The sequence below is a fragment of the Myotis brandtii genome, unplaced genomic scaffold (genome assembly GCF_000412655.1).
Source record: "Myotis brandtii unplaced genomic scaffold, ASM41265v1 scaffold132, whole genome shotgun sequence".
Lineage (NCBI taxonomy): Eukaryota > Metazoa > Chordata > Mammalia > Chiroptera > Vespertilionidae > Myotis > Myotis brandtii.
In genome coordinates this window covers 4,229,332-4,237,239 of record NW_005354673.1, presented here as the reverse complement: position 1 = coordinate 4,237,239, position 7,908 = coordinate 4,229,332, and positions in this window count along the sequence as shown.

Below are 7,908 nucleotides of genomic sequence, written 5' to 3'. Positions count from 1 at the left end.
ACTGGGAGGAGGGGAGTTATGGGGGGGAAAAAAAGAGGAACAAATGTAACCTGAACAATAAAGATTTAATTAAAAAAAAAAAAAAAGAAATATCGACGATGAGAGAGAATCATTGATTGACTGGCTTCTGCACGCCCCCTACTGGGGATAGAGCCTGCAACCCGGAATTGAACCTGGGACCTTTCAGTCAGCAGGCTGACGCTCTATCCACTGAGACAAACCACTGAGACAAACTGGCTAGGTCCTAGGATGAAGGGTTTTAAAACAGTAGAAAATCATAAGACTGGCGATTGGAGAGTTCTTGGACACTCTGAAAAGATTTACACTCAAATTTTTCTTTAAATTTTATCCCTTACCATAAGACACCCCCCTCTCTTCATTCTCCTGAGGAGGTATTGTGTAATCCTTATTAAGTTACCTTTGCAACTGTGAACCTGAGAAAGAAGACACCAACTAAAAAGGGCTCCCAGTGGCTAACTGGGCTCAAATTTAAAACAAATAAAGAAACCAGTTTAGCCTCCATTTTTACACCGGGGCCTCTCAGGAAAGTAGACTTCTGCACTGTTTTTTGACCCTGAGATAGCCTTTATAAAGGAGTTTCTGGAATCCTATTTCAATCAATAGGTCTGAGGCTTTTCCCATCCAATCAGAGCTGCACAGTTCTGACCAACCAGAGTGGCTCTATTCTGACCAATCAGGACAGTGACTTTCAGACCAATCAAACTTCAAGAATTTGGAGTCCTCATTTGCATGAGGACAGACCAATCAGGGCCCAGGTCCAGGGACTTCTGCCCATATAAGCCAGCTCACGTTGGGAGTAGAAAAAGGGCAAAGCAGACCTGCAAGGAACAGAGCTGAGCAGTCTAATGGGAGAGGGGCCTAACACCAGGGCTGCTTCACAGCTGTGCTGTTTGCATAGGGGTGCTGTATCACAATTGAGTTTTCTTGCACTGAATAGTTTTCCTTTTCACTGCACCCCAAGTTAGGGATTCCTGCTGGCGTTGAATTGATACCAATGATAAGCCATTGACACGCATGTATTATTTATGTATGTTTTTATGTATGAACTAGAGGCCCAGTGGATGAAAATTCATGCACTGGAGGGGGTACCTTAGCCTGGCCTGCCCCCTCTCACAGTCCAGGAGCCCTCAGGGGTGGGAGGCGACCTGGCAATCAGGGGAAGGTGATGCCCCATCACACCACTGCTGCTGCCACTGCCGGCAACACAGCCTCAGCTGGCCCTGGTTACCTGAGCCTCAGGAGGCTCTGGGCAGCTGGGCAGCCACCATCCAAGGCTTGTCTGCTCCCCAGGTGTCAGCTGGGCAGTCTCCATCTGATGCTTGCCTGTGCCTCTGGCCGGCCCTGGGCGCTGGGGGGCTGAGGAGACTGGGGTACTCTGGAGGCAGGCGTGTGGAGCTGCCGGACCCACCTGGGGGTGTGCCTGCCGCCCGGGCGGGGCTGAGGGGACTGGGCGCTGCCATCTTGTGGCTGTGGGCGCCGCCATCTTTGAAGGCGTGGCAGTCAGTTACCATATTCCCTCATTATTGGTTGTGGGGGCCGCCATCTTTGTGCGGGCTTGATGGTCAATTAGCATATTCCCTCTTTATTAGATAGGATGTATGTGTTTTAGATAGTGTTTTACATAGATTATGGGTCAAACATAATATTTGATGCAGTGATAGGATAACTGGCATCTGCTTCAAAATATTGGAAAGAGGAAAGTAGGTGAAGTACAGATGAAATGAGAATAGCCTTGAATTTTGATCACCATTGAAGCTGAATAATGGGGACATGGATGTTAACTATAGTGTTCTACTTTTGCATACGTTTGAAATTTTCTATGATAAAAAATAGAAACAAACTTTTAATTGCAGTATAGCATACATAGAAAGGTGCATACACTCTAAATCTATCTCTCTTTGAATTTTCCCAAACCAAACACTAGTCTGAGCAGAAGAAGCACCCCCTCTACACCCACCAGGATGACTTCATTTCTGGTGTGACAAGATTGTTCTAGGTTCATCTAATACTTTTTTTCTGCCCCAGACCTGCAATCACTCACTCCTTCAAGGAGTTCTCCTTTAAGTGGGAAAGTGATATTGAGAGGAAACAATCTGGATTCTGCAAGTGCTCATCATGTTACCAGGTTGATTATTGTTTGTAAGGCTTTTCAGTGGACAGAGCTAAAAAATTCTCACACACATTTTTTTGAGAAAATGCATCATACTTTCATACCAATATTTCCCAAACTGCAGATTCAGGATTACACAGATTTTACTTAACTTTGATTTTATGTGTATCTCTTCTGAAAATTGTGGTATTTAATGGCATAATTGTGTATGTAAAACCGTGGATAAGGGGAGACTACTGTAACATAAACACAGTTTGGGGACTGATATTCCATCATGTTTACATCCCTAGGGATTATGCAGGACATATAAATGGGAGGTTGGGGGGAGGGCAGGGAAGAGAGGAGGGAAGAGATCTTGGGAAAGATCTTAGAATCGTGCCTGCCACAGAATATAAACCAAAGGAAAAATAGACTTTTTGTTTTTTTTTTTTTGGTAAATGCAGGATTGTTGATCACATTGTGTAGGGTAACAAGCATGATCTGGAAGTCTGAAGATACATATTCAAGCTATATATAATAATAAAAGTAAAATATGCTAATTAGACCAGGCAGCTGAACAACCTTCCGGACGTCATTCCAGATGAAGCCACAGTGGTGGGGGCCGAAGCAGAGGCAGTTAGGGGCAATCAGGCAGGCAGGTGAGCGGTTGGGGCGATGAGGCAGGCAGGCGAGCAGTTAGGAGTGACGAGGCAGGCAGGCAGAGCGGTTAGGGGCAATGAGGAACATAGGCAAGCGTTAGGGGTGATCAGGCAGGCAGTCAGGCCAGTGGTTAGGAGCCAGTAGTCCTGGATTGTGAGAGGGATGTCCAAGGGGTCCCGGATTGTGAGAAGGTGCAGGCCGGGCTAAAGGATTCCACCCCCACCACCGCCCTGTGCATGAATTTGTGCACCAGGCCTCTAGCAACTTCAAAATAAGCTGTATTATCAGCTGTATTATCATGGTCTAGACCAGTGGTTCTCAACCTTGGCTGCAAATTAGAATCACCTGGGAATCTTTTTAAAATTCTGATTTCTGGGCCTCATTCTCCAGAAATTCTGTTTCTTTGTTATGGGGTGGGGCCACAACATTAGTAACAAAGAAACAGAATTTCTGGAGGATGAGGTCCAGAAATCAGGAGTTTAACAATATTCTCAGGTGATTCTAATGTGCAGCCAAGGTTGAGAACCACTGGTCTAGATACTTAACTTCTTTGGCTCCAATTTTATCAAACTAAATGCTTATCCTGTTAACTGCTTAATATATATATCATAGCATGATTATGACAATCAACTCTAAAATACTATGTAAATATACTAGTTATCACAGTTAATATTATGGTTGACAGTGATCTGCCTTAATTTTGCTTCAGGAGCCTATTATTTCTAAAAAGAGAATAAAAGAGGAGCAAATTAGATAAGATCCCAGAAGCCAAGATTAAGGAGCTTAGATTTAATTCAGCAGGTATTTTGAAGCCGAAGGGGGATTTAACTGGGTCTAAGAAACTGGCATGAAAGATGATTCTTAAGACAGATGGGTTTCTATGGTGATGAGAGACAAAAAAAGGCCACTGAGGACAAGGTTAAAATAATTAACATGGGAAATCAGTCAGATACAGACCAAGACCTGGAATGTAGGATTGAAAGAAAAAGGTGGAAAAGGGTATTTATTTATTTATTTTTGATTCTTTATTGTTTAAAGTATTACATATTTCTCCCCATTAACCTCTCCCCAGTCATTCCCACATTCCCAGCACATACTCTCATCCCCCTACTGTTTGTGTCCGTGGTTATGCTTATATGCAGAGCTTTTATTATTTTTAAATTAATTTTATTGTTGAGAGTATTACAGATGTCCCCTATTTTCCCTCCTTTGCCCCCCTCTACTCATCTCCCCCCCCCGCTCATCCCAGGCCTTCACCTGTCTATGGTCTGTGTCCATGGGCTATTACTCATTTGTGCTTTTAAACCCCTTCACTTTTTTTACCCAACCTGCACCCGCCCCCGCAAATCTGACAACCATCAAAATGTTCTCTTATCCATGAGTCTGTTTCTGTTTTGCTTGTTTGTCTATTTTGATTTTTAGATTCAATTGTTGACAAATATGTATTTATTGCCATTTTATTGTTCCTCTTGATCTCTCCTCCTCCTCCTCCTCCTCCCTCTCCTCTTCCTCCTCCTCCCTCTCCTCCTCCTTCTTCTTCTAGAACACCTTTTAACATTTCATGTAATACTGGTTTGGTGGTGATTAATTCCTTTAGCTTTTTCTTGTCTGGGAAGCTCTTTATCTGATCTTCTATTCTAATTGATAGCTTTGCTGGATAAAATATTCTTGGTTGTAGGTCCTTGCTTTTCATCACTTTGAATATTTCTTGCCACTCTCTTCTGGCCTGCAAATTTTCTGTTGAGAAATAAGCTGACAGTCATATGGGTGCTCCCTTATAGATAACTAACTGCCTTTCTCTTGCTGTTTTAAGATTTTCTCTTTGTCTTTAACTTTTGGCATTTTAATTATGATGTGTCTTGATGTAGGCCTCTTTGTGTTCCTCTTGTTTGTGTTTCTATGTGCTTCCTGGTCGTGTGTGTCTGTTTCTTTCACCAGGTAAGGGAAGTTATCTGTCATTATTTTTTTAAAATAGGTTCTCAATTTCTTGCTCCCTCGCTGGAGAAGAGCCTTTAAAATCCACTCTCATTTTTCACAGAGGCACATACATGTGAAGCATTTCTACCAGTCCTGGTCCCTCACTGTCCTTGGGGCATATAGAGAATAGCAACTGACTTTAATAGCAATCTTAGGAAAACATAAGTAAGAAAGCAAATCTACTGCAAAAGTAAGACGATATTCTACCCCAAAGCTAAGTACTTTATTCATGTTTGTGGGGGTGGGGTCTTCCTTACAGCATTCATCCCTCATTACTACAGTTAGCAGCTGCTTGCTCATAAATAGAGAACCCAGTGTAGGCCAGAATTGGTGGTGCTCCATGTTGCAAGTAGCAATCCACTGATTCTACTTTTAGTAATCCAGAAATTCGCCCTCAAAGAGCCTGGGGTATAACTAGTAGTGTTACCGGGAGGCACAAGACCTCTGTTCTTGTCCTCTTGAAGGAAATATTTCAATCAAGAGACAAAATGCAACAAAGCAAGCAAGAATTTATTGGCTGCAGCAAAAGCACACTTAGACCAGTGAAACAAGGAAGGCCATAGAAGAAGCAACAGGAGAGCCTAGGAGGAGCTGCTCTGGCTCACTGAGAAGTCAGAGAAAAGAGGCTGTGGAGACAAGTTCAGGGGGTTAATCCAGGACAAGCTGCCACTGACCACTGCTCTCTTGGATGCAAGTCTTGTGAGGTCCTTTAGTGGGAAGAAGGGGAGAAGGAAACAGCGCATGCATGCTCCCCTGGGGGAGAGTGAGATCCTTTGTGTTGAGGGTATTTATCTCTCTCTTTTGGATGGGAATCTTAGTGGGGGGGAGTCTCAGGAGAGGGTCTCAATAGAATATTCATCAGCTTTCCGATGTGCTCTTTCAGGGTCATGATCTCCACTGACTGGTTGGCATCAGGGCAGGCGGTCATTCGTCAATGTAGCTGGTCCTAAGGCAGCCATGGGTCACTTGCCTGGTTTTGCTGCTTTTTTTGGGTGTGGAGCTGAAATACAACTGAGACCTAGATGTTTTCTTTAGGGAGAAAAAGGTCAGGAGGTCTAAATTGCATGACCACCGACATGCTAAGGGAAGGAAAGTTACCCTTGGGATGAGGTTCTTATTTTGCCAGTTTCGCCTCTTGTTAGGCATCTGGGGCTTTCTGCCCTGGTGAGTTTCTGAACCTGGCCCATGGTCCTTGCTCTGCTTATGTCTGTCTAACTGCCTATAACAGTAGTAGTAGGGTGGAGTAATTTTACACACACATTCTGAAGTCAGTGTTCCTGGGTTCCTTTCCCAGCACCCTAATCTGCTAGTTGTGCATCCTGGGCAAGTTACTTAACTTTTCTCTCAGTTTTCTCACTGGCCAGAAAAAATGGGGAGAGTAAGTATAATCTAGTGCCACAAAGTTGTTGAGATAATTAAGTGAGTTAATCATGTAAAGTGATTAGAACAAGCCAGCATAGAGTAAGCATTCAAAAAGTAATTATTTTCTGGTCTTAATTTAATTGGCCTTAACAACACATTTATTAAGCTTCTTGAACTTCAGATTTTGTAGTAAAGTAAGGCAATTACACTCAATTTTATTTCTAAGGTACCTTCCAACTAACATTCTTTTCTCCTGTATGATTGTATGTTTCTATTTATTGTAATGTCAGTATTTTATGCTCTGATGCCATTATGCTTTAGTTATTGCTGCTTTATTTATTACCTATTTATTTATTATGTTTTTATTGATCTTAGAGAAAGAGAGAAACATTGATGTGAAAAAGAAACAATCGATTCACTGCCTCCTGCAAGCCCCCTATTTGGGATTGAGCTCCGCAACCTGGGCATGTGTCCTGATAGGGAATCAAACCAGCTACCTTTTGGAACATAGACGATGCTCCACCAATTAAGCTACACTAGCCAGGGCTGCTGCTTTATTTAAATTCATTCTCTGGTGAAAAATGGTACTGACCCACCTCACTGTTCCTCCTTATTAGAAGTCTTTCATTTGCCTTTACAATCTTTAAAAAAAAAATGTAAAAGCAACATGCCTGTTTCTATTACAAATGGTACTGACCCACCTCACTGTTCCTCCTTATTAGAAGTCTTTCATTTGCCTTTACAATCTTTAAAAAAAAAAAAGGTAAAAGCAACATGTCTGTTTCTATTACTGTACTAGAGGCCCGGTGCATGAATTTGTGCACCGGTGGGGTCCAGCCGGCCCATCCTGATGGGGTCTATCAGGCCAGGCCAGCTGCGGGGAGGGGCCGTGGGAGGTTGGCCAGCTGGCCCTGCCCTCGATCAAGCTGGGACTCAGAGAGTGAAGGAGCTGAATGCACAGGTGGCCAGGCCAAGCCCCCCACCCTGCTTCTCAGTCTTGCTCATGTGGATCGGGCCAAAGCCTGCTGCCCGAGACTGGCACCACGTGGGGAGGATTGCAGCAGGGAGAGGGGTGCCCTGACCTGCCAGCCTTGGTGACAATCATCTCTGTGCCCAACTGATTGAATTCGTCCCACAGAGCCTTCATCTCAAGCTGCACACTCACACCAGTCACCTTCGCGTTCTTTACCGGTGCCTTGGCAGAAGCTGTGCAACTGGCCCCGGGGCCCTCGGGCTCGGCAGCAGTGCTGGTGGCGGCCCCTGCAGCTGATGCATCATAGCAACCAGTTGTTCTGGTCATTCTGCCATAATGGTCACTGGGCTTTTATTATATAGACTAGAGGCCTGGTGCACAAAAATTTGTGCACTCTGGGGGGAGAGGAGGCTCTTAAGCCCGGCCTGTGCCCTCTCGCAGTCTGGGACCCCCTCAGGGGATGACCACCTGCTGGCTTAGGCCCGCTCCCTGGGGGATTGGGCCTAAGATGGCAATCAGACATCCCTCTGGCAGCCCGGCAGCCCTCGGGGATGTCCACTTGCCAGCGGGGAGCAGGCCTAAACTGCAGTCGGACATCCTTAGCGCTGCTGAGGAGGCAGGAGAGGCTACCACCACCACCGCTGTACTGGCAGCCATCAGCCTGGCTTCTGGCTGAGCAGAGCTCCTCCCATGTGAGAGCGCCCTGACCACCAGAGGGCAGCTCCTGCATTGAGCGTCTGCCCTCTGGTGGTCAGTGTGTGTCATAGTGACCAGTCATTCCCAGTCCTTCTGCTGTTAGGGTCAGTTTGCATATTACCCTGTTACT